General features: G+C 22.1%; 2 pseudogenes; one reads left to right on the plus strand and one right to left on the minus strand.

Moving 5' to 3' along the window:
• Positions 1-2,408: 2,408 nt before the first annotated feature.
• On the plus strand, positions 2,409-4,024 carry LOC137928236 (ATP synthase subunit a-like; annotated as a pseudogene).
• An 812-nt stretch (positions 4,025-4,836) lies between these two features.
• Positions 4,837-6,569, minus strand: LOC137928252 (NADH-ubiquinone oxidoreductase chain 5-like; annotated as a pseudogene).
• Positions 6,570-6,941: the final 372 nt, after the last annotated feature.

Raw genomic sequence — 6,941 nt, forward strand, 5'->3', positions numbered from 1 at the left:
ATAAAGATATTGGAACATTATAATTTTATTTTTGGAATTTGAGCTGGAATTTTAGGCACTTCTTTAAGTTTATTAATTCGAACTGAATTAGGAAATCCTGGCTCTTTAATTGGAGATGATCAAATTTATAATACTATTGTTACAGCTCATGCTTTTATTATAATTTTTTTTATAGTTATACCAATCATAATCGGAGGATTTGGTAAATTGATTAGTCCCTTTAATATTAGGAGCTCCTGATATAGCCTTTCCTCGAATAAAATAATATAAGATTTTGACTTTTACCCCCTTCTTTAACTTTATTAATTTCTAGAAGAATTGTTGAAAATGGAGCAGGCACAGGATGAACAGTTTACCCCCCTCTTTCTTCTAATATTGCACATAGAGGCAGATCAGTTGATCTAGCTATTTTTTCCTTACACTTAGCAGGAATTTCTTCCATTCTAGGAGCAATTAATTTTATTACAACAATTATTAATATACGAGTTAATAACATATCTTTCGATCAAATACCTTTATTTGTATGAGCAGTAGGTATTACAGCTTTATTATTACTTCTATCTCTCCCTGTTTTAGCTGGAGCTATTACTATACTTCTCACAGATCGTAATCTTAATACTTCTTTCTTTGATCCTGCTGGAGGAGGAGATCCTATCTTATATCAACATTTATTTTGATTTTTTTGGCCATCCTGAAGTTTGTTTATATTTTAATTTTACCTGGATTTGGAATAATTTCTCATATTATTTCTCAAGAAAGAGGTAAAAAAGAAACTTTTGGTTGTTTAGGAATAATTTATGCTATAATAGCAATTGGCCTTTTAGGATTTATTGTTTGAGCTCATCATATATTTACAGTAGGAATAGATATTGATACTCGAGCTTACTTTACCTCAGCCACAATAATTATTGCCGTACCTACGGGAATTAAAATTTTCAGTTGACTCGCCACTTTACATGGAACACAAATTAATTACAGTCCTTCTATTTTATGAAGTTTAGGATTTATTTTTCTTTTCACTGTTGGAGGATTAACTGGTGTAATTTTAGCAAATTCATCTATTGATGTTTCCCTTCATGATACTTATTATGTAGTAGCTCATTTTCATTATGTCTTATCTATAGGAGCTGTATTTGCAATTATAGGAGGATTTATTCACTGATATCCTTTATTTTCAGGTCTTTCCCTTAATCCTTTTCTTTTAAAAATTCAATTTTTTACAATATTTATTGGAGTAAATTTAACTTTTTTTCCTCAACATTTTTTAGGATTAGCAGGAATACCTCGTCGATATTCTGATTATCCTGACAGTTTCATTTCTTGAAATATCATTTCCTCTTTTGGCTCTTATATTTCTTTATTATCTATAATAATAATAATATTAATTATTTGAGAATCAATAATTAATAAACGAATAATTTTATTCTCCCTTAATCTCCCTTAATATATCATCTTCTATTGAATGACTGCAAATTTACCTCCAGCAGAACATTCTTATAATGAACTTCCTATTTAAGAAATTTCTAATATGGCAGATTATATGTAATGGATTTAAACCCATTTATAAAGGATTATCCTTTTTTTAGAAATGGCAACCTGATCTAACTTTAATCTCCAAATGGAGCATCTCCCCTAATAGAACAAATTATTTTTTTTCATGATCATACTTTAGTTATTTTAATTATAATTACTATTTTAGTTAGATATTTAATGATTAACTTATTTTTTAATAATTATATTAATCGATTTTTACTAGAAGGTCAAATAATTGAACTAATTTGAACAATCATTCCAGCTATCACCCTAATTTTTGTAGCTTTACCTTCTCTTCGTCTTTTATATCTATTAGATGAACTTAATAATCCATTAATCACCTTAAAATCTATTGGCCATCAATGATATTGAAGCTATGAATACTCTGACTTTAATAATATTGAATTTGATTCTTATATAATTCAATATAATAATTCAGAAATAAAAAATTTCCGTTTATTAGATGTTGATAATCGTATTGTCTTACTATAAATAATCAAATTCGTATTATAATTACAGCAACAGATGTAATTCATTCGTGAACTATCCCTTCTCTAGGAGTTAAAATTGATGCTAATCCACTCAATCAAGGAAATCTTTATATTAATCGCCCAGGAATTTTTTATGGTCAATGTTCTGAAATTTGTGGATCAAATCATAGATTTATACCTATTGTAATTGAAAGAATTTCTATTAAAAATTTTATTAATTGAATTAATAATTATTCTTCATTAGATGACTGAAAGCAAGTATTGGTCTCTTAAACCACTTAATAGTAAATTAGCAATTACTTCTAATGAAAGAATTAGTTAAATTTATAACATAAATATGTCAAATTTATATTATTACTAAAGTAATATTCTTTTATTCCTCAAATAATACCCATTAATTGAATTTTATCTTTTTTTTTTTTTATTTGTATCTTTATTTTATTTAATATTATAAATTATTATATTTTTTTAAATAAAAATAATTTTAATAATAATCAAAATAAAAATATTAAAAAAAATTTTAACTGAAAATGATAAGTAATTTATTTTCAATTTTTGATCCTTCAACTAATTTATTTAATCTACAATTAAATTGAATTAGAACCTTTATTGGTTTAATTATTATTCCATATTCATTTTGATTTATTCCCAATCGTAAATTTGTTTTTTGAAATTTAATTCTTAATAAATTACACAATGAATTTAAAACTTTATTAGGTCCTAATAGATTTAATGGATCAACTTTTATTTTTATTTCATTATTTTCTTTTATTTTATTTAATAATTTTTTAGGACTATTTCCTTATATTTTTACTAGAACAAGTCATTTAACAATTTCTCTCTCTATCTCCCTTTCATTATGATTAAGATTCATACTATATGGTTGAATTAATAATTACCAACATATATTTATTCACATAATTCCTCAAGGAACTCCTAGTATTCTTATACCTTTTATAGTATTAATTGAAACAATTAGTAATATTATTCGACCAGGAACATTAGCAGTTCGACTAACTGCTAATATAATTGCAGGTCATCTTCTTCTTACATTATTAAGAAATACTGGAATTAATATACCTTCCTATATATTAATTTTTCTAATTTTTATTCAAATTTTATTATTAATTCTTGAATCAGCAGTTGCAATTATTCAATCTTATGTAATTTCTATTCTTAGAACATTATATTCTAGTGAAACTAATTAATGACAATACACAATAATCACCCTTACCACTTAGTAGATTTTAGTCCTTGACCTTTAACAGGATCCATTGGAGTAATAACTTTAGTTACAGGAATAATTAAATGATTTCACAATTTTAACATAAATTTAATAATTTTAGGCTACATAATTATTTTATTAACAATATATCAATGATGACGAGATATTTGTCGAGAAGGTACTTTCCAAGGTAAACATACTTTATTTGTATCAAAAGGTTTACGATGAGGAATAATTCTTTTTATTATCTCTGAAGTATTTTTCTTTATTTCATTTTTTTGAGCTTTTTTTCATAGTAGTCTTTCACCTAATATTGAAATTGGGGCAATATGACCTCCCTTTAGAATTATCCCATTTAACCCCTTTCAAATTCCATTATTAAATACAATTATTTTAATTACCTCAGGAATTACAGTCACCTGAGCTCACCATGCAATTATAGAAAATAATTTTTCTCAAATAACTCAAGGATTATTTATTACTATTATATTAGGAATTTATTTTTCTATTCTACAAGCATATGAATATTTTGAAGCTTCTTTTTCTATTGCAGATAGAATTTATGGTTCTACTTTTTTTGTAGCAACAGGATTTCATGGACTTCATGTAATTATTGGAACAATTTTCCTTTCTATTTGTCTTATCCGTCATTTAAATTTCCATTTTTCTAATAATCATCATTTTGGATTTGAAGCAGCAGCATGATATTGACATTTTGTTGATGTAGTATGATTATTCCTTTATATTTCAATTTATTGATGAGGAAACTAATTTATTTATATAATATATTTAGTATATTTGACTTCCAATCAAAAAGTTTAATTTAATTTAATATAAATAATTAATTTATTATTAACATTAACTATTATAATTATATTAATTTCTAATATTTTAATACTTTTATCCTTAATCTTATCAAAAAAATCATTTATAGATCGAGAAAAAAATTCTCCATTTGAATGTGGATTTGATCCCAAATCTTCTGCACGAATACCATTTTCTCTTCATTTTTTTTTAATTACTATAATTTTTTTAATTTTTGATATTGAAATTGCATTAATTTTCCCTTTAATTAATTGTTTTAACTTAGTAAATTTTTCTACAATAATAAAAATTAGATTTTTTTTTTTAATTAAATTATTAATTGGACTTTATCATGAATGAAATCAAAATATACTTAATTGAACAAATTAGGATTATAGTTTATAAAAAACATTTGATTTGCATTCAAAAAATATTAATTTTTAATTTATCTTAAATAAGAAGCAAATATTGCATTTAATTTCGACTTAAAAGAAAGAGTTAATAACTCCTTATTTAAATAATTAATTGAAACCAAAATAGAGGTATATCACTGTTAATGATATTATTGAATAAAAAATTCCAATTAAATTATGAAATATAAAAATTAAGCTACTAACTTAAATTATAGTGGTTAATAACCATTAATATTTCTATTTATATAGTTTATTATTAAAACATTACATTTTCATTGTAAAAATAAAAAAAAATTTTTTATAAATATTTAAAGATTTAATAATCTCCCTAATATCTTCAATATTATGCTCTTTTTATAAGCTATTTAAATTAATTAAATTAAAAATATTAAATATATAATTAATATTCATAAAATAAAACTAAATAAATAAATTTTAAAATTATTTATTTGATAAAAATTATAGTAAACAGAATAATTTTTAATAATATCAAATATACCTTGACCTCTATAAATTTCTCTTCATCCCATATCAATATTTTTTATAATATTTTGACCTAATTTTAAAAAATAATAATTTAAACCATAAGTAGATAAATTAGGTATAAATCATATTAAACATAAAAAATTTCTTAAACTATAAGTTATTAAAAATTTATTCACAGAATAAATTTTTATATTTCTAATTAAATATCCTATTAATAATCCTAATATTCTTACATAAATTACTATTATTTTTATATTAAAAGGTAAATAAATTATATAAGGATAATTAAAAATTAATCAACTTAATATTCTTCCTACTACTAATCTTATTCCTAATAATATAAATATTCTCTTTAATATTATATAATCCTCATCATATAAATTATAAACTACTAATAAATTATAATCATTAATTATTAAATAAAATAATAAACGAATAGTATAAAATATAGTTAAACCAGTAGAAAAATAATATAAAAAAAAAATTAATATATTTAAATTTCTTATACTAACTATTTCTAAAATTAAATCCTTTGAATAAAATCCAGCTAAAAAAGGAATACCGCATAAAGCTAAATTAGAAATATTTAAACATAATGAAGTTAAAGGAATATAAAATCTAATTCCTCCTATATAACGAATATCTTGAATATCATTTATTATATGAATAATAACACCCGCACATATAAACAATAAAGCCTTAAACATAGCATGAGTTAATAAATGAAAAAAAGCTAAATCAGCTAATCCTATTCTTAAAATTCTTATTATTAATCCTAATTGTCTTAAAGTAGATAAAGCAATAATTTTTTTTAAATCAAATTCATAATTAGCAGAAATACCAGCCATAAATATAGTTAACCCTGATAAAACTAATAAAAACTTTAAAAAAATTATATCAACTAACATCATATTAAATCGAATTAATAAATAAACGCCAGCAGTAACTAAAGTAGAAGAATGAACTAAAGCCGATACTGGAGTAGGAGCTGCTATTGCTGCAGGTAATCAAGATCTAAAAGGAATCTGAGCTCTCTTTGTTATAGCTGCAATAATTAATAAAAATCTAATAAATTTTATTATAAAATCATTATTTATAAAATTTAAATAAAAAATATAATTTCATCTACCATAATTTATTATTCAAGCAATAACCATTAAAATTATTACATCTCCAATACGATTAGATAAAGCAGTTAATATTCCTGCATTATAAGACTTAATATTTTGATAATAAATTACCAAACAATATGAAACTAAACCTAACCCATCTCATCCTAAAAAAATTCTAATTATATTAGGTCTAATAATCAATAAAACTATCGATAATACAAATAATAAAACTAAAATAATAAATCGATTTAAATTTAACTCTGAATGTATATATCTTCCTCTATAATAAATTACAGAAGAAGAAATTATTAAAACAAATATTAAAAATAATAAAGATATTCAATCCAATAAAATAGACATTACTACTCTTATAGACCTAAAAGAAATAATTTCCCACTCTAAAAATAAAGTTAAATTCTCCATAATAAAATATATTATAAAAAAAAAACTTATTATTCTAAAAAAAAATAAAAAAAAAAATCTAATAAAACAAATAGAATATCTTTTAATGATTTAAAATGAAATTTCATATTTTTGACTCCACAAATCAATATTTTATATTTAAATTATTTAAATAAAATCAAATAAAAAAATAATCAATTTTTAAAACTAAAACATTAAGAGGTAATCAATGTAATATTAATATTAAATATTCCCGTGATACCCCTGTATAAAATCTATAAATTCCTAAATTATATTTTCCATGTTGTGTATAAGAATATAAATATAATCTATAACCAGCTCTAAAAAAAGAAATCATAATCAAAGTAATTATTGATAATCAAGATCATCCTACTACTCTATTAATTAATCTAATCTCTCCCATTAAATTTATTGAAGGTGGAGCTGCTATATTTGAGGATATTAATAAAAATCA

Source organism: Battus philenor, unplaced genomic scaffold (genome assembly GCF_028537555.1).
Source record: "Battus philenor isolate CCGP_79_NKW_IND1 unplaced genomic scaffold, ilBatPhil1.0.hap1 SCAF_108, whole genome shotgun sequence".
NCBI lineage: Eukaryota > Metazoa > Arthropoda > Insecta > Lepidoptera > Papilionidae > Battus > Battus philenor.